General features: G+C 43.2%; 1 protein-coding gene across 2 annotated transcripts in view; it reads left to right on the top strand.

Moving 5' to 3' along the window:
- The first annotated feature begins 2,917 nt into the window (after positions 1-2,917).
- The window catches only part of STXBP6 (syntaxin binding protein 6), a 119,707-nt gene continuing 101,898 nt past the window's right edge, over positions 2,918-20,726 (top strand). Inside the window, exon 1 of one of the 2 annotated variants that reach the window (XM_061463433.1) lies at positions 2,918-3,063. The gene's annotated coding sequence lies outside the window, so the exon portion shown is untranslated. The remainder of the gene's footprint in view (positions 3,064-20,726) is intronic. The other variant, XM_061463434.1, reaches the window with a different exon arrangement.

The raw sequence follows: 20,726 nt of genomic DNA, 5'->3' as shown, positions 1-20,726 counted from the left end.
GGCGGTAGTGAGCAACTGCCACGCTGGAACATTAGCAACCTTTAGATTGAATGATGGTATCAAAATACACACACACTAAGCAGTCAATTTACATTTTCATTAAGTAACGGAAACTGTAGTAACTATAATTCATGTTGACAGTCATACAAAAATGCAGTGTGATAAACACTGTAAAATAAAGTACAAAAATATTTTGCTATGCTAGGAATGTTTATTTTCTTACTAACCAGCTTATTGTTTTCTAGCATTGCATTCCCAGAGTGAATACACAGCAGTCCTGGCAGCGTGGCGCTGAACCTGGGCATCTCACTGATGCCCACGGAGAAAGAACAGTCGCAGAATCTGTTTCCAGTCGCATCCTCACCCTCGTAGCCCTCTGGTGTTATTTACTTGAAGCCCGAGGCTGCAGCAGCACGTCACACCCTCAGGAAGCTCACCACGGGCTAGAGCAGCCGTGCCCGCACCTGACCGGCCCGGGGCTCTCCCGACGCGCACTCTTTGCGTCGCTTTACCTTCGGACTATGCAGAACAGCCAGACCCGGCTCCCGCACCGCGGGCTCTTTGTGACAAGGGGTTTACGTGCTGCCGTTGTCCTAGGCACATTCAGCGCTGCAAAACTCGCAAGAGCGCCGAGGGGATGCCTCAGACGTTCATTTTGGAGCTTTGCCCGTCCAAACTCTCGCAGCCCAGGAGCCGGGCGCTCCGCCCGCCCCGGCGGAACCCGCCCCCCGCGGAGCCTTCCCCGCCCGCCGCCACGCTGCGTGCTCGGCCCGCTCCCACGGTTCGCTCTCGGGGTGCGGCGCTGCCACCACCGCAGCCGCAGCCACTCAGGCTACGCGGGGCCCCGTAGGCGCGGAAGCGGCAGCCAGCCCGCCATCAGGAGCGTGTGGGGCTCGTCAATTCCCTCCCCTCCGACGATCCCAAACTCCCGTCCCAACGCGCTTAGTTCCTCCCCTCCTCCCAAACCCGCTTCCTGCCCCGCTTTTCCCTGCCGCCGGTTCGGGGCCGGCCCGGGACAGCGGTGGCGGGGGGCGGCCCGCGGGCGGCCCCAATTGGCGCAGCACGCTCACTTGGGGCCGCCCTCACGCCTTGGCGCTGGCAGCGCGGCAGCTGCCGCCGCGGGGCACAGCACGGAACGGAGGGGGTACGGCACAGTGCTGCGCTCCGCGCGGGTTCCGCGCGCTGCTGCATCCAGCAGAGGAGTCTGAGCCGGCAGGAAGGTAGGTGCGGGATGGTAGCCGCTGTGCCGCGGGTCGCCGTGGTGCGGGCGGGGTGGGAGCTGCGCTCGGTGGAGCACTGGCTCCCTGGGTGGCGGCGCCGCGCCCACCCCGTTGGGGCTGCCTGCTGCCGCGGCACCCGCGGGAGAAGCCCCCTGAGGAAGCTGCTAGCGAGTTAGCGCTCAACTCCGCAGTGGCGTCCCCCGCCCCGATCCGAGTGCCGGGAGTGCACTGGGCGTCCCGGGAGTGCCGGGCCAGGGCTGCGCCCTCGAGGGGAGGTGGCTGTTGCCGGGCGGGGCGGCCGCCCGCGGAGCCTGCGGAGCTGGGGTGAGAGGAGCTGTGCGTCTGGCAGCGCAGCCCTCCGCGCCTCGCCGTCGGAGGCTGTCGGAGCGGGACGGCGGGGGGGGGCCCTGTGATTCCCCCACAGCGGGAGACTCCGCTCCGACGCCGGCCCAGAGCCCTGCGAGGTGCCGGGGCCGCTGGTGCAGCCCGGGAGCAGTAGTTCTCTTGTTCCCTGTTGTGGAGATTCTCCGTGTGGTGAAGAGCAGCGCAAAACCGGCCGGCATATTAAGCGGATCTGCTGGTGTCCCTCCAGCGCTGTGTTTTAGGAGTAACCTTGACAATCCGGCGAAACGGCCACCACTGCTTTCCTTGCCGTGCCTGTCTTCTCTGCCGTCTCTCAGAACCAGGGCATGGAAAAGTAAAACTCGCAGTATCTGTCGTCTCTATCCTCTTGTATTGCTGTGGTGCTTCTGAAGTTGAAGGGAATATTTGCCATTATTTAGAGAAATGTGTTACTCTTTTTTTTTTTTCCCATCCTATTTTGTCCTCTGTCAAACGGGGGAGTTTCTATTTTAGGAATTGCATCACTTTGCAAATCCCTCTATCTTTCTCTAAACATAAGCTGCCTTTTAAGATGTGTTCAGCTTGGCTCTTCACATTTTGTGAGTCAGAACTAGTGTTACTGCCTTTCATTGCTTGAACAGGCACCACAGACCCATGACGCCTCTCTTTAAAGAGTTTTAAGAGTTGTTGCTCATGTGATGGGGATCATCTGGTATCTCTTTGTGCTTAACGTTCCTGACGCAGGCTGAACCTTAGCCTTTTCCATTCTGTGATACTGGAAGATGGCAATATGATCTTTTGATTCTCTTTTGATTATGAAATCTAATCAGAGCTGCAGCATCGAACTGTAGAAGTCTCTGACCTCACATCTCTTGTAGAAGGAATAAGCATAGGGCAGGGAAGTCGTACCTTGGTGGTGATGCATTGAGTTGGCAATCCCTAGGTTTCTTATTCACATCTGTAGTTTCTAAGCACCCTTTAACTCCTGAATTGTTCTGGAAGTGCGGTTACTTTAATTAATGATGCCTTAAAACTCCAAACGTGGTGGGTTTTGAAGTAATGGACACGAAAGAAATATTTGCGGTAGTTTGAGTGTGAGTAATCATGGTGGTGAGTTATGATGTGCCTCTCCCCCCCCCCCCCCCCTTCTCTACCCCTGCCTCATGAAATACAGTTTTACAGTTTCTTGTCCCTGGGAAGAATGATCCCCTGTGGGGTTGATGGTAGCCTGCTTGATAGATTACTTGAAAAAGGTCTCTTTTAGTGAAATGTTACAGGGCCTTTCTGCCTGGGGGAATGCAGTTGTGGTGTAGTCATGCCACATTAATTTCCCTTGTGCATACTCTTAATTTTCTTTAAGGATATGCATTGAAAGTTCCATGGTCCCTTTAAAGATGCAGTAAGATAAATCAGTGAAAATAAAGATGTGACATTTTTAGAATGGAGAGAAAGTACCATTTTGGAAGTTAGCCCAATCACCATTTTGTGACAGCTTCTCCAGGTGAAGAAATTCCCAAGTAGAAGGTCTGGGAAGAACTGTGCTGTGGGAGGTAGAGGGTGTTTTACCCCTGAGTAAGAGTGTTTGCTGTGAGGACTGAGCTTCCTGTTAAATCTCACACTTGAAGATTTCCCATCTCCATTTCATATATCTTCAAGTCTCTGAGTGTCCCTCTAGACATGGTCTGGACTGAACATCTAGAGTCAGGGATGTGTGACGATAACACAATAATGTGTGTTGTAGAAGGCCCAAAGAGAAGTATTTTATGTTTTTTCTCCAACTGTATATTCAGATCACTTCATTCTTGTGTGCATGTGGGATTTTTAGACAGTGAGAATAATGCAAAAAAAAAGCTATTTATAAGATGCTTAATATGAAGGTTTGGGTGTCCTTGTTTGCTTTCCGCTACTCCTCCCCCTCCCTCCCCCCAGTTGAATAGTTTAAACTACTGCAGGCTACTTACTTATACTGGATGGTCACTTCTTAAATAAGATGAATTTATTGATAGATACTTCTTGTGTTTGTACAGTTCTTGTACTAGATACGTATTAGCTTAAAAATACCATTTTTAAAAGAATGCAGGTTTGAAAACTATACAGGCTAAAATGACTTTCATTTAATACTAATGAAGTCCTGTGATATGCTGACTCTGGTAGATAGTGCATATGGCGACCAGGAAGCCAGTAAGTTTTCTTTGCGTTGCCAGGCACAAGTGGAACACATCTCTGAGAATCCATCCTTTCTCCAGTGTTTGCTGCTTGAAAGACCAAGGCCCCAACTCAAGAGTCCTACAAGATAATGAAGTGTATGCCGTTGAAGGGTAGAGCTGACTGTTAACCTACAGTAAACAAATTCCCACTCCACAAAACTAACCAAAACGTTTATGTTAAAGTCACAAAGGTGCTGGCAGACTAGTCACTAATCTCGGCACGTATCAGAACATTTGGACACTTCACTATAGTGTGAGGAGCCTGCCATACAAGCTCAAGAAAATAAATGAACTATAAGGAGCTCACTATAACAGAGTAGTACCAGTCTGTCGGTAGTTGATCACATTGCCATTCTGGCAATGCAAAAAAACTTCTTACGGGCTTCCTGGTGGCCATCAGTTCCTTGCTGATAGGCAGCCACTGCAGGTGGGCTCTGTGCCTGTGGCCTTTACTACTTTTCTTCACTGAATACAAGTTACGGGATGCAGAGAGACAAAAGAATACCTGGTGTCTTTCCACTGGGAAAGACCAGCAAAAGAACTTGTGTTCAGCTGCCCTTAGCCTCTGAAGGACGGACTTAAAGGTGGGTGTTGAAACTCAGAATTCACAATTTTGTTTTGGCATTTTAAAATCTAAATCTACACCAAAGTGATTGCCTGAACAAAACAATCTGACTTTAAAATACAAAAACCCAGAAGGTCATCAAATTTCAGAACAGCGGAGGTTGGATGGGACTTCTGGAGGTCCTTTTTTTCACTTCTGGCACACCTTTAGGAGAAAAGCTGTGCTAAGATTAGCTTTTTTGTTTGTTTTGAGAGATGTAGAAAGGAAATTGTGGCTTGTAAATTTAGACGTTCACTAACTAAGAGGGAATATCAAACACAGGAGGTTTTGTCTTGTTCTTTGCCCTTTGTTTTTGTAAGCAGCTGGCAGACAGCTAAGTGAGGTCAGAGTGGCATTCACAGGCGGAATGGAGTTCTTGGTTGCTACACCTGAAATTTTCCAAGTTATGTTTTCTCAGCTATCTTAAATGGGGACCTTTGCTGAGCCATCTTAAATTACGCCCAAACTATTTTTATCTTCATCAGTACAGAAGTTCAGTTTCAGTATAAGCATGCTTTCAGTATGTTTTGGGGAAGGATTATTCTTAACTGGGTTTAGTAAAGCTGCAACTTATGAGAACTGAAATTGTGTCAATTGTTCATTTAAATCTTGAAAACATCTGTTTTACTGCAGCTTGTATTCATGTGCAGCTGTTTAGAAGTGACTGTCAGAGAAGCAAAGAATGATTCAGCGGTATACCACATCACCGGTAATGCAGTATGATCTGTATTTGAGAAATGCAACCAAGACTGAATATTTACATGTTTTTCATAATTTTTCTGGGTGACAAACTAGTTTGGCTATGTTATGGTAGCAGGCGGAGGTTTTTTTTAAGGTAGGGTATCAGATCACTTTCAGTTTGCCGGGGCCTGGAATATACATACAGAAATTCATGTTCTTAAGAGTCTGACCTAATTGAATTCCTATGGAAATTAAAGAAAAGCCTGTAGTTGACTTCACAGGGACTCGAACAGAGCAGTTAGTCATGCTTTGTCCCATGGAGTTGCTTTACTTTTCCATCTGCTGTGTATTTAAGGAGGTTTCCTTTAATATGTAATTATGGGAATAGGTGACTTACGTTTTTCAGATGCTAAGGCTATAGTTACAGTACATAATCTGTTCTTGAAATACCCAAACCTAAGATTAAGTTTTTTTCTTATGGTGTCAGTTGTCTCTTACAAAGCTGTTAATTAATGTGCAGTTAGACACAAATTGCATTGTGGTTCAGTCTGGGTTTAAAACTAGTTTTTTATGTCAGGCCTTGCATTGACTCAGTTCTGAGTTGATGCTGTCAAGTTCAGGCACCTGATTACCCCCTGACCTGCAGTGTGCACATTTCCTGTCTAGTCAGTGGAAGGAGTTTGAAGCCTTGAGGGCATGAATTGGAGCATTCTGGTGTTTCACAAAATAGTAATGATGTTACTTCAATAAGCACTATAGAAAAGCATGAATAGCTTTTATGTGAGTTGGGAATAAGGCAATGCCATTCTGTGACTGTACTACGTTTGATGATGTCTATTGGGTTATGTCCCATATGCACATAGCACACCACTGTCCCTGCATGCCTGAACGCTACCAAGGTAGTGCTGAATTATCCCTAGCCCAGAGGCTCAGTTGCTTGTGGTGTCTCTTGAGAAAGCTTTGTGAAGGTAAGATAATTCATTGATCTGTGAAGTTTCTCAGAATGAAGCTGGGACTTGTAACTTACTTTTAATGCCTTGATGGAATCTCAAATATGACACTTCTCATCTTGAAATAAAAGTAAAAACTCTGTGTCCAATATGATATTTTAGTCAGAGCGGTTATCTGATACACGATTAATAAGCTAGCCCTTAAAGGTATAAGAAACAAAAATGCCTATAGCTTGATTAAGATACGAGCTATGTATAGGGCATCTTCCGATGCTCAGAAGAATTACGTAAAAGAAGGCTAGTTTCAGGTTCTTGTTAGTTGTTTGACAATTTAGGGGACAAGAAGTATGCCATTAAAATATTTTAGTCTCTTGTAGCTTTTTAGATTTCCTAAAAAGAAAACTTCAAAGATAACCTGTCAGTTAAGAAATGTCTTGATTTTATTTACTTTTTTCCATAAAAGAAAAAAGTGTATCTAAATACTTTTTTATATAATGTTTACACACACATACATACTGGACTTGGTACTGGCACATAAAATAAGCCTTTTGGTGTCTCTTTTGTGAAAGTGACAGTAATGTTTTGGAGTGGGAGAGTAAGTGCTTATGATGAGCCTGGTACAGTCCCTTTTTAATGCTTCCAGATGTCTGTGGGTCCAGTCCTACTTCTAGTTAGTTGCATGTAAATCTTCTAATTCATTCTTAAAGAAATGACTACTTATACATGAGAGTGTGCAGGTCTGGACTGAGGTAAGGCTTGATATTGTTGACCTTACAGTAACAGTGCTTCTGCATTGTGACTTGGGTGGGGGTGATAAGAACATGTTTGCGACTCTGCTTCTGCTTCCCTGCTGCTCGTTTATTAGGGCCCTGACTCAGTTTTACGGATGTTAGGTTAAATAAAACTGGGAATTCTCCAGTGGTGTCAGACACTTGTTTATTTCATGCTTGTCCCCTGCAGAAGCTCGTGAAACACTATATAGTCGAGATGCTGAAATAGCTTGTGATTAGGTGCTTGTTTGAAACAATAATAGCTGGTGTCTTCAAGTTATTTGAAACCTTGGACAAACTTTAAATACTGACTTTGTGTGTATGTGAAGGAAGTCTTTTTTTTTTTTATTTAAAAGTTAACTTTATGGTTTGTGATTTGTTCTTTGTATTCCATTTAGTTACTGGGAAAAGTGCAGGAGTGGGTTGTCTTTCCTGGTAACCCAGATACTAACTTGAATGTGAAGAGAGGCTTCCTTCCAGCCCCCTCTCAGAAGTGATGGGGCTGAGGAATGCAGTGGTGCAACTGACCTGGTGTTTAGCAGTACCTAACACCTGAGGTCTCACAAGTGTTCACTAGGTGCCAAGCTTTCCCGTATATCCCTGAGCTGGGTGTGGTGAGCCCACATTTGCTGTTGAAGTAAATGACTTTAAGTGAGTTGTTTAAGGTCATGTTGTATGTCAGTGATAAAACTGTGATAATAATGCATCTTTCTGTTTCTGTTTTTGTGTGTAGGTTGCCAGTGTATCAGACATTATTTTAACCTTTTAAGCAATTCAGTAGAACATGTGAAATTAACTCTGTGTGCATTTGAAGTCCCTTAGTATTTAAATTTATAGATTTATGCCATGGAGAATCTTGCCCAGTGGGTGACACCAACTTCTTCCCCTTTCCAGTTTGTAAAGAACAGTTACTTAGGTTTCCTAGAGTAAAGAACAGTTTGTAAAGAACAGTTTGTAAAGAACAGTTACTTAGGTTTCCTAGAGTAAAGAACAGTTTGTAAAGAACAGTTTGTAAAGAACAGTTACTTAGGTTTCCTAGAGTAAAATAGTCAATGGTGTATATGGATTATTACATTTTCTGCCTCTGTCTTTGTGCTTCTGTTGTATCTTGCTCTGTAGTCTGACAGTTTTTGCGTATACCCTGTCCTTGCACCAGAAGGAAATGAATTTTGGAATTCACTTTGGAACAGTGCAAGCCATGTGAAGGTGTAATGTCTGGGTGTTTCTCAGGAACCTGGTTTGGCAGCCAGTTACATGAGTGCATTTGTGCACTTCCTGCTGGTGACAAAACAGTAAATCCAGGGTTAGCTTTCTGTATGTTCCCTCCATTATGTGGATTTATTTCATATTCTTACAACACAGGCTTGTCTGAACTTCAGGATGTTCCCAGCTTTGATGTGAATTCTCATACTCATTTTTGCCTTATCATATGAACATTTTTCCCCTTGCCTTCCATTTTCCAAAAGGGTGGTATGTGATGGAGGTGACAACTTGTATGCATTATGGCTTTGAAAGCAAAACTTGTTCTTCTGAAAGGGGGGTCAATACGTAATTTTGCTGGCAATAGTAGAAAAATCCTTTTTAATCATTCAGTGAGATGGGGGGGGGGAGAGAATTAGGAGAGGAGGAGGGACAGGGTAACAGGAGTAGGAAAAGTGGAACCTAAACAGTGATGTAAGACTATTACAATAAGCTATTCTGAGTAAACTCTTCTGAAAATGGAAAAGAGATAGGACTGATAAGTGCAGCAGTCCCTCTGTAGACATGTCTGAGATGGGAGGAAGTGATATTTCAACACCACTGAAACACGGAGAGGTGCAATGAGTAGCTTTCTTAACACTGAGGTGTGGAATCTGTTGGAGGTTTTCATCTGGTTAATGAACCAGTAGCACTGGTTCCTCTGCCTTCCTCAGACAAGGGTTATTGCCATAACCTGGTCCCAGCTCTGTGTTACTATGATCTCGCCCTATATTTTCTGCTTTTATAATTTTGTCTATCTTTTCAGCATTTTTCATCATTTCTTGTATTGTCATCCTTTGTATGTATCTTTAATCATCAGACTGTTCTCTTTCAAACCTCATCTAGCAGTTCCCTGGAGCTTCTGAAGGGACATAGCAGGTGTGTATTCCCTTGTTGTGCCTCACCTTAAGCATGAACTTCCTTTTCTTTGGACAAAAAAAAAAAAAATTGAACAATGTTTGATTTCCTCCATTGACACGTTAGTTCTCCCCTTGCTATGTTTTCTTGTTCCCTTATCTAAATAATCAGATATTTTTTTTTTCAGTTTATCTTGAAAATAATTTTCAGGAGAGTAAGATGAGACATTTCCTTTCTAGTTTCCATTTCTCTCTACTTCCCAGTTGTCTTCCCTTTCACAAAGTTTCTTTCATCATTTTTGGGAGTTGCATACTTTAAATGAAATGGTGAGGTTATTGATGATAAGGGATGAAGATAAGTGTTCTGTAAATGCCATGTGGTATGTTCTGGGTCTTTCCAGATACGTCGTTATACTGTGTGACAGGAAGATGTCAAATATTTCACACACATTGAGTAAATAATAGCTGTTAGGAATAAATGCTTTTGATTTAGCAGAGCTGGGTGACTTGCTCCAGAAAATCCCAAAATGAAAAGCTGGAGAAGGTGTGGTTTGAATAAGTGTGGTTTGAATAAATAAGAGAATTATATTGGGTGACTAAATGGTTATCCTTATGCTGTCATGGAACTGTAGCAAAAGAAGCTGTGTCAGTGCTGAACGGTCACTAAAAATAAGAAAAAGACAAATATGAGACTCTCAGAGTTGGCTCCTGGTATGTCTAATACATATATACTGTGCAGAGCATTCTGCATTTAATAAAGCTGAAAATTGGAGCAATGTACATTCAGAGGTACAGGTCCACTGTGTTGGTATAATAAATAGTTCTATTTGTCTTTGGATTGGATTGGCAGCTGAGGGGAAAAAAAAACCCAAATGTGAAACATTTCTTGGAAGATATTTGGAAGGTTTATTAAGAGTGGATCCTTGTTTGATTGCAGATGGAAATCTTGCAATGCTCTTTAGGGTCTCTATGAAATTATTTGCTTACTGTAGGAAAGAACAGTCTCTCTCAAGTATATAAATGATGCTAGAATTGTCAAGCTGAGTGAGCAACTAAAAATAATGAGTTGCAAAGAATTCAGAGTGTGCATCTGGCTATTAGGGCTATACCCACACTTTTCTGGTATCATCCTTATGTGAAAAACATCTCTTGCTTTCTTCACTTGCTGTGCAGATGGCCATACAAAAGATTGCTCTATGAAGAAAGAATGAAACAGCACTCGGCGTAGTAGCTAAAAGTGCAGAATACACTTAACTCTGTCCTCAATATCAAAATCTTTCTCTTGTCGATTTAGACGCAGCTTTCGTAATGATGTATCTTTTGATAAATTGTTATTCTTGTAAAAATGAAATGAAAGCCTTGTAAGAAGTTCTGAAAAAATATTTGTATCGTGCTGTGTGCCTGCACTCACGGGTCTTGCATTGTAGATGCTGATTTTTCCAGTTGCCTGAGCGTTGCATGCTTGTCTTCATATGAAATTTAATAGCACTTCCTTTCCTTCTTATCTTTTCTCCTCAGTTTTCCTTCTCCTGGTGTTATGTACTTGGATTGATTTTCTTTTCTATTCTGGCCCTTTACCAAATTTCACTTGAGTATGATGGGTACAAGTGGTTAAAACCACTATATTTGCAGCAGGATGTCTACTCAAATTGTGGCATGATTAGTGTGGAAGTTTGATATTAAATGGAGAAGACCTTGAAGAAAGAAAAATATTAAGCTATTAGCAAAAACATGCAAACCCTTGATGTTTAACAAAGTGTGGAATGCCATACACATTGTAGTTAAGAGCACTGATCACAAAATAATGTTAGTAACAGTTATATGAATCTTTAACAATTTTAGGACAGGTTTCTAGTTGGTTTAAAACTGTTTCACTTTTTACTCCAGCATATGTTCTCACAGCTCTCTGCCCTTCCCACTGCATTGTAACAGGGCCATTTTTCTTTTGTTTCAGAAATGAACAGAGGAGACAGAGGAGAGAATTGTATTTCTGAGGAAGGCAGCTCTAGAGCTGCTTACGAGGAAATACTAGATCTGAATTGTTCTTACTGCAGTGTGAAAAGACACCAGAGCAGTAAATAATTCTATTGTGTCGCAGCAAAGACAGCTAAAGGGCAGTAAACATTTGGGTTTGATTCTGAATCTAACTCGCGTAGTTTATTTAACAAGGCTACCTGCTTTGACAATAGAAGAGCAGGAACTTGTTGGCAGTGATCAGGTGAGTAGCAATTTGAGTTTCTATTTATGCCTTCCTCAGGTATTTGTACCTTGGGCTTACGAGATACGAAACGCTTTGAAGTAGTTAAAATATATTCAGAAGCTTGAAGGAATACCACATGCATTTGAATGCTTTGGAAATATTTGCCCTTTATTTTAGGCAGGCTTGCAGGTGCTCGGTATAAAGTTGTGAGGCACCAAATGTGGTGGCACACTGAAAGCACTGTGTTTCTCACTATGAACACAGCTGTACAAGCTGGCTTTTGGCTACTGGAAAAGATCCTGAAAAGGGTGAGTCCTAACAGAAGGCAGAGAAACCCAGTGGTTTCTGAAAGACCTAGTTCTTTCTCTCTGTCTAAAACATGGCTAGCATCATCTTTACAGTACAAGGGAGGAGAGAATCGGGCAGCCTTCCTGTGAGAGCTTGAGAGTCCATGCTGACTGTTTGAGAGCAGTGTATGAAAAAAATCCCATAATCTGCTGGCAGAGTAATGGTATAGCCAGAGAGCAGGGCTCAATCACAGAATGCTTTGGGTTGGAATTGACCTTAAAGATCATTCAGTTTCAGCTCCTTTCTTCCACTAGACCAAGTTCCATAAAGCCCTGTCCAACTTGGCCTTGAATTCTGCCAGGGATGGCGCAGCCACAACTTCTCTGGGCAACCTGTGCCAGCACCTCACTACCCTCATAGTGAAGAATTTATTCCTAATATCTAATCTAAATCTCCCCTCTTTCAGTTTAAAGCCATTCCTGAAATCTACTCTTAATCTGTTTAAGGTGTTGACAGATAGGAGAATGAACAACAGTAGTAGTCAGAATAGCCTCTTGATTTCTGTGCAGTGTGGATTTAAAGGCCCCCAAAGTGGTAGAACCACGTAAGTTTGTTTATGGAACTTGAAGCGGTTATGGTGTTTGTTTCACCTGGGGCCTTTGTTTTCCCTCTCACCAATGCCCTTTTCATTCATATTTTGAAGTTATGCTGGGATTGTATCACTAATTTCAGTCATGCATGATTGCAGTGCTGTAAGTTTCCTCCTGTGTCTCTCTTTAAATAAAGGTAAGGAAAATTGATTGGATTGGGTAGATTGGATATAAGGAAGAAGTTCTTTACTGTAAGGGTGGAAAGGCACTAGAATGGGTTGCCCAGGGAAGCTGTGATTCTTCATCCCTGGGGGTGTTCAAGGCCAGGTTGGAAAGAGCCTTGAGTGACATGGTTCAGTGTGAGGTATCCCTGCCCGTGGCAGGGGTGGTTGGAACTTCATGATTTTAAGTTCCTTTCCAACCCTAACTATTCTATGATTCTATGAAAAGAAAGTAATTTCTGTTCCTGTTGAAAGTGTGTTACTGAAAAATAGCAATGAGAGCATTTTAATAAAGCTGTTGTAGATTGCTTTATCACCCAAACACTGTTAACTCCTATTTGCTTTTCTTCTATACTACCTGCATAGTGTTCTTCTTCTTTCCCCCAACTTATGTACTGAAGATCCATAAATTAGGGGGGATTTGATAAATTAATCTCCGATCAGCTAAAATAATTTCAATGTTCAGGTTGTGGAATGAAATCTGGGGATTTGAATTGCTCAGAACATTCCTTAAAAGTATATACAAACAGTAAGTACAGGACAGGAGTTACAGCTTGACTGAGTTGGAATGAAGGTGTTGAACAGAATGAAGTACCATGGCAAAAAAACCTTTTCCTTTGTGTCTGAATTACCATAATAATGTTAAAAGATAAAGGATGTTGGTGCTGATTTAGCATGGAGACAAACTTTTTTCTTAATCTACATAATAAAAAGAGCAATTGCAGTAACTTCTGAGAGACAGTTCCTGGCAGACAGTAGAATTATGACTATATTGATAAAGTTGGTTGCATGATTTCTCCCCCTTCCTTTCTGAGGTGGAGGTAGTGGTTCCTCTCGTAGAGGAATTAACCCTGTTTATGTGCACAACAGCGAGACTGTGAAGAAAAGGTTCTCTAAAAATGCAGCTCTTAAGGCTTCATTGCAAGCATTTTTTAAACCTGAAAGTCAGTAGGCCTCAATCCTGTTTAGTGATTTGAGCTCATGATTGTTTAAGTTTTGAAAGACTGGCGTCGATGTCATACTGAATCTGCATAATGCCAGTGCTGGTTGCCTAATGTAGGTTATTTTTGTGAGCTGCTCCACGTTCTGGACTCCATTGCTAATGCAGATATTTTGCATGATCTTCTGGAAGAAGAAAGGCTACTCTTTTCTGTGTTATTTTCTATATTCTAGTTTCAGAGTAACTGAAGAACATCCATTTGCCCACCATTTTCCACTAATGGCCACAGTAATCTCTCTATATATTTCCAGTTTTGCAAAACAAGTTTCTGAAAGTAACCAAAGAAGGGGCATTTTGAAATACAGCAGGAGGAGAAAGGGAATCTTTCCCTATGGATACTGTCACTATGCCAGAATGAGAACAATTTGGAAGTTTGGCCTTTGCATATAAGTTTTCTTTTTTTCACCCCCCAACCCCCACCCCCCCTGTTTTTTTTCTCATTGGTTTAATAGAGTGGGTATGCTGGAGATGTAACCCCTCTGTAATCATCATGGCAGGGGGGTTGGACCTAATTATCTTAAGGTCCTTTCCAACCCTAACTGGTTTATGATTCTGTGATCATATGAGAAAAATTCTTCTGTCTCAGAAGTAAAAATGGGAAGAGGGAAATTTGTGTGGGATAACAGAAGGATACAATTACGAATGTGAACTTCCAAATTTAGTGTTTTATTTCAGTATGTTTTCAGTTTGCATCTGTTTATTTACTTGTAACAGAATTACTACTGATTATGTAGAGATTAAACTTTCTTAGTGATGTTCATAATATCTTTTGCCCCTTTGTCTTAAGGGAGGAGGTAAGGAGCGCTGCCCTCTGCTCATAGATGACCTTTTTGTTTTGTACGACTGTGCTAGATGTTAACTGGCATGTTGCATTTTCATGCAATTTAAGGATGCTTTTTATTGTTTTTTCTTTGCTGTACTTAAAGATTCTTGTGTTTGTATTGTTCTTGTGTTCAGTAATTCACAAGAAATTGAAGTTACATTGGCTATTATATGGCTGTTTCTCTTTTGTACTTAGTAAGCATGTTTCATCATACCAGAAATTCTGTTCAGTCTAAGGCTAATTTTGGAAAAGAAAGAAAACTGTTGGTTTCTGTCTGGAACTTACTTGCTGGAGGGCAGAAACTTTGAACTGAAGGAATGCACATAATTTGTGTTCGAAGAAATTTTTAACCATAAAGAAAAATTCAATATGAATTGGAATCTTAGGTTTTTACTTGATTCCAGCTGTCCCTGGAGAGTGACTAGATTCATTTAATGCTTCACCTAGTCTCTCTCTATGTATATGATCTAACCACCTCTCTGACCTCCTCCTTTTGAATGCTTGGTGGCTGTTATTGCAGATTTTTAGTTAAGTGAAAATGACAACTTCAGTATAAATGAATTTTCAGATCCTTTTAAATAGGCACAAATTTTGTCCAATTGCTTGTAGATTGCATTGATCCCCTTGCATTGCTTTTAATGGGTTTGTGGGATCTGTAGCAGCTGGAAAGGAGTTTGTTTCATAACACTTGTCAGCATCACCATTTACAATTGGCGCAGCATACCATTACTGCTTGCTGTTAAAGTGCTGATCTATTACAGCATGGATGCATGTGACCTCTGAGTCTGTTGAGCACCTTTATCCTATACATAAGCACTGCAATTACCTCATGCTGATGTGTCACAAGCATGGGCACAGACCTGGTGTGCAATACAGAATGCTCATGTAACAGAGGAACACTTGTTGGAGTGGTGTAATTGTGTGGTGCAAACAGCACGTGTATTTGTCAAACATGTTCTGGAACTAGTACAGATAAGTGGGTACCCGTTGGATGGACAGATGTCTAGCATTTTGATCTGTCAAATGCTAGAGGACAAGACTATCAAGTACTAAATAGAAAGCTTTTTCTTTTTTTTTAATTTGGGTTTACAACGTTGAGATCTGTATTTCTTCTTATGCTGTTCAACCTAATTTTTTACATCAGCACATGAACCATAGTTTCCGGTTTTAGAAAGTCAGATTATTGGTTTTATTGTGACTTTTTAAGAGACTTATGCACTTTGGCAGTGTTGGTGAGTCTGAACTATTATGCAGAAGCAGCTGAAGCCTGAGTAGTATAAATGACATTAATAGTAATTAGGATTAAAGGATATTAAAACAAGCCAAGGAATAGCTTGTTCCCTTTTATGTCTCATGTGCATGACATGATGAGTTTCCTTTGGTTTAGACAGATCTAGGAATGACATTTCCTGGTTTCATCTCCTGAGGGGAAAAAATTTCTCTAGAAGGAAGTTACCTTGGGTTGGAATTAAAGACTGCTTAGAGAAATGGCAGTTGTAAATGTGTGCTGGAGATGTCACCAGGAGGGCCTGAATATTCTGAAATGCTTTCCAGATATGAGTTTCAATATGGGTTAAACTTCTTTCAGAATGAGAACTTCCCCATTCTCTAAGCCTGTCCTCAGAAATAAGTTGAGCTGTTGTTTTTGGTGTTCTCCTAGTACTGGTAATTCTCAACTGGTAGTTTTCCTGGCAGTGATGTTAGTTTGCATGTATATTTTATTGCTCTTTTCTATTTCAAATCTCAAAACGTTGCATTATGCACCAGAGAAGGCTAAGAAGAATCAGTTTGTTTTATCAGTACGTGGGTGCTTGTTTACAGCGGGCAGTTATGCTTTTAGTTTCATACATCCACCAACCAGAAATGGAGAAAACCTCTCAGAAATAATTAAACCTTTGAAGTACACCAAAATGACCTCAAAATTTCTCATATATGTACAGGGTGAAGTTCCAGTCTGTTATATATAGTCAGCATTTTGAGAGGCAGAATTAAACTGTTAAGGTTGGTAGCCAATGTCTTACTAATAGATACACATACTAGTGATCTGTGAGATGGTTTTAACTCTTTCTGAACAGCTACACAATTTCCTCAAAAATATGATTTAAAATGTCCATTTCACTACTCACTTACATAATAACAATGCTAGCTATTTGAAATCCTTTTGTTCTTTCTGTTGAAGGTTTTATTTCTTTTTTAATTTATTAAAGTTCACAGACTGGAATCTCCCTGACATTCGGAAGACTGCCTGTTGCTGGCCTATATGGAAAGGGAACCATGTTGAACTGTGAAGCAAGACCATTTTGTGCCTAAGTTTTCTTTCTGGTGTGATCCATTCTTCTTGCCAGAATGGGATTACGGAATCATAGAACAGTTAGGGTTGGAAAGGACCTTAAGATCATTTAGTTCCAACCCCCCTGCCATGGGCAGGGACACCTTATACTAAACCATGTCACCCAAGGCTCTGTCCAGCCCTGCCTTGAACACCACCAGGGACGGAGCATACACAATTTCCCTGGGCAAAGGGAATTATGCTCCCAGGATGTTGAAAAATACTGATAAGGATCATTTTGCAGCCTGAGCAGTTACTTCTATTATGTATGAACTGTCATGTTTGAATAAGAAGGAATTTTTATTGACACTGGTATGATGTGTTGGACTCTCACACTGTTGTTAGAGTGGTTGTCTTGTTGTCTTGACTTAGAGTGGAAGACCTGGTAAGACTTGGCAGATCTTTTGCCTTCTGTCTAATTTTGATTTCTTGCCAATGTCACAGAACCATTTTTTTAATGTACTCTTATTAGACTTGAATTGCTTGTATAATTTTTCTTTCCCACTAAATATCAGCTCAGGCTTTGTCAGAAGAACTATGTTCTTGACATGCTGGTGAGCATTTCAAAGAACATCATTATTCACTTCAGCTCTGTGCACTGAGGCTCTTGCCCACAGGAGGTATAGTGACTAAGGGAGATGGTGTAGCCTTTCTAGGTCAAAGTCAGATAAGGCTGCAGCTATTGTTCTGCCGAAGTCTCACAGCCCTCTCTCTGAAGATCTCCATCTGCAGTTCTGAAGTCCCTGCTGCCCTTGCTAACCACGAATAAGCATAAAGTCTCTGATTTGTTGGTATAGCTTTCAGATGTGTGCTGTCTTCCCACTACTCTGCTGGGCGGCCTCTTGCAAAGTTGCCTTTTCACTGAAAAAGAAAAAGAAAAATAGCTCAGGCTGGCTACTCCTGCTGAGTTGGAGACAGTACCATGTGCAAGCAATAGTTAGGTGTTTGTTTCTGTTTCCTTCCTTGTGCTTCTCTCCTCTTAATGGGCTGGCTGCCCTTTACTGGTAGCTTCCATGGTAATCTCTCTTGTGATCTACAGTCTGTTACTTAAAACTTTCTGAAAGCAAGTAAAAATCAGTTTTGTATGCTTGTTTCATTTGTTTTTTTCCCTTTTGCTGTCACAATAAGACTTCAAATAACTGTGATATCAGTATGGGCTTTGGATCCTGCTTGCTGCTCAGCATGTTTGCTCAAGCTGTTGTTGATGTTCATTGTGCAAGCAGTTGCTGATGGTTTTGAGTCACTCTTCCTTGTTTCTCACATTGGTTAAACTTGCACAGGTGCCTGGCTGAGGTTGGGCTGTGATGGGGGGAGCTGGAGACCAGCCCTCCTGCAGCATCACTGGGGCAGGGGCTGATGGTCCTGGGAGGCTGACATGTGGTCTGGGGCTGGGCAGGGAGTGGGGAGCCCTTGGGGACTAGGCAGGGCTGATAAGGCCTGTCAGGGTCCTGATAAAACCTATACAAGGTTTCAGCTGTAAAAATAAAATACCTAATTGAACAAATTCTTTTGTGAGAGTATTTTCTCTGATACATCATAGCCACCTGTTCCAGTTGGGGGAAATTTGCTTGCCAATTTATATTATTTAAGGTAGAAAGTAGACAAAAAAAAATGGGATAATTCTAATCGTGCTTTTCATAGTTCTGAAACTAGATTAATCTCAAATTCACTGGGAAGAATGCAGTGGGAATGTGACAAAATCACTTGTCTAAACCCAGCAGTTCTCTGGCTATTAGACAGTGAGCAGCTGATGGACGTATTGGTGTATTGAACTAGGTATGATACAAGTGACTTCTAGCAATTATCTTCTGAACTTTTGTACCTGCCCCAGGGAGTGCGAGCGACCAGGAACGCGGCGAACAGAGCGGGCAAACAGAGTGGGTCGAGGCAGTTTGCGAGACAGTTTGTGTGGGCAGGCGAGCGGGATGGTGAGCACTCGTTGTATGATCAGGGCCCGGTCTGGGAGCTCTGCTCTGGCTGCCCCGGCGGTGGCCAGCTTAGGCACTCAGACAGAGACAATGAGAGGGGAGGCTGCAGTGCAGAGCTCAGGGTGTAGAGAGTGCCTGCACTGGTCTGGTGAGGGGAGGGTGCACAATGGGCAGGGCTGCACTCGGTGCTCCCTGGTGGAGGTGCTGTGGGATGCTGTTAATAGACTGTGAGATGTCAGGGAAGCTGAGAGGAAGCAGGAATGCTTGCTCCCGGCCCAAACTGTGCAGGGGCCTCGAGCTTCACCTCTACCTCATGAAGGAAAGAAGGAGAACGTTAACCCGGGAAGCTGGGAATTAGTGACAAAAAAAAAACAACAAAGAAAAAGAAGGAAAAGGACAACCAAAAGCGAGGGGCTTCCCCCTAAATCCCCTGTCCCCACACAGAACCGCTTTGCTGTCCTGCAGGGGGCTAATGAGGAAGCGCACTCGAGCCAGAAACAGCCGCCTGATGCCCTGGTAAAGAAGATCTCTACTGGTGCTGCTAGGAAAAAGCGGCGGGTCGTAGTCGTAGGGGACTCTACACTGAAAGGGACAGAAGCACTTGTCTGCTGGCCAGACCCTGTCTCAAGGGAGGTGTGTTGCCTACCAGGGGCACGGATCAGGGATGTGGCAGAGAGGCTGCCTGCTCTAGAAAGTCCCACGGATTATTACCCACTCCTGGTGATACACGTGGGTGCTAGGGATATAGATAGTAGTAGCCTGGGGAACATAAAGAAGGACTACAGAGCCCTGGGGGAGGTGGTTAGGGGCTCTGGAGCTCAGGTGGGCTTTTCATCAATTCTCCAGGGTACAGGGGAGGACCTAAAAAAAGCTAGGAGGATTAGCCAGGTTAATAAATGGTTAAAAGGGTGGTGTCATAGTCAGGGGTTTGGGTGTCTTGAACATGGGACCCAAGCTTGTAGGCCAGGTCTAGTGGGGGCTGGTGGAGCTGGTCTGATAAAGAGGGGAAAGAGCAGTTTTGGTAGGAGGCTTGCCAGACTGGTCAAGGAGGCTTTAAACTAGATATGTTGGGGGAGGGGGGCATCATTCCATTCCAACACACCCAGTCAGTTGCCAGAACCTATAATAAATGCCTGGAGAAATGTAGAGATATCCCAGCTGCTCCAGCCAATGAGCCGGCTTCAGTTGGAGCTCGGCTCAGATGCCTCTATACAAATGCCCGTAGCATGGGGAACAAACAAGAGGAATTAGAGATGTGGGCACGTCTACGGGGGTATGATATAACAGGCAGCACAGAAACATGGTGGGATGGCTCCTACGACTGGAGTGTTGGAAGGGAAGGTTACAGGCTCTTTAGGAAGGACAGTCCTGGCAGGCAAGGAGGGGGAGATGCCCTTTATGTTAGGGATAGGCTGGAGAGTATGGAACTCTTGTCTGGGGACACGTGAGCAGTCCACAGAGAGTTTGTGGGTCAGGGTTAAAGGGAATATAGCTATGGGAGACATTACTGTGGGGATCTGTTACAGACCGCCTGATCAAGGAGAACCTGCGGATGAAGCACTCTATAGACAGATAGGAAAAGCCTCACACTCACAGGCCCTTGTTCTCATGGGTGACTTCAACCACCCTGACATCTGTTGGAATGATGGTACGGCCCGGCACAAGCAATCGGAGGCTCCTCGATTGTGTGGAAGACAACTTCCTTCTGCAAATAATAGAGGAGCCAACAAGGAGAGGTGCCGTGCTTGACCTCATGCTCACCAACAAGGAAGGGCTCGTTGGAAATGTGACGCTCCAGGGCAGCCTTGGATGCAGCGATCATGAGATGGTTGAATTTGAGATCCTCAGGACAGTGAGAAGAGTGTGCAGCAAGCTCACTGCCCTGGACTTCAAGAGAGCAGACTTTGGCCTCTTCAGGAACTTGCTTCGGAAGGTTCCATGGGATACAGCCCTAGAGGGCAAAGGGGCCCAAGACTGTTGGTTGATATTCAAGGATCACCTGCTACAAGCTCAGGAGTGTTGCATCCCAACTAGAAGGAAGTGCAGCAGGAGGGCCAGGAGACCTCCTTGGATGGATAAGGAGCTCCTGAGGAAAATTCTATTCAAAAAAGAGGATTATAATAAGTGGAAGCAAGGACAGGTGGCATGGGAAGAGTACAGGGATGTTGTCCGAGAAGCTAGGGACCAGGTTAGGAAAGCTAAGGACCAGTTAGAATTAAACTTAGCTAGAGGTATTAAAGATAACAGGAAGGGATTCTACAGGTACATAACAAATAAAAAACAGACTAGGGAGAATGTAGCCCCCCTCAGGAAGCTCTCAGGAGAACTGGCTACCCTGGATTTGGAGAAGGCTGAGGTTCTGAATGACTTCTTTGCCTCAGTCTTCACTGGCAAAGGCTCTGACCACACCACCCAAGTCTTGGAAGGCAGATGAAGGGACTGTGAGAATGAAGACCTTGCGCCACTGTAGGGGAGGA

The sequence above is a fragment of the Pezoporus flaviventris genome, unplaced genomic scaffold, assembly GCF_033815535.1.
Source record: "Pezoporus flaviventris isolate CSIRO_AGI_PZ_B2104156 unplaced genomic scaffold, CSIRO_AGI_Pfla_v1 ptg000036l, whole genome shotgun sequence".
NCBI classification, from domain to species: domain Eukaryota; kingdom Metazoa; phylum Chordata; class Aves; order Psittaciformes; family Psittacidae; genus Pezoporus; species Pezoporus flaviventris.
The sequence above is the reverse complement of the archived record's forward strand: the minus strand, read 5'-3'. Positions and strand labels throughout refer to the sequence as shown.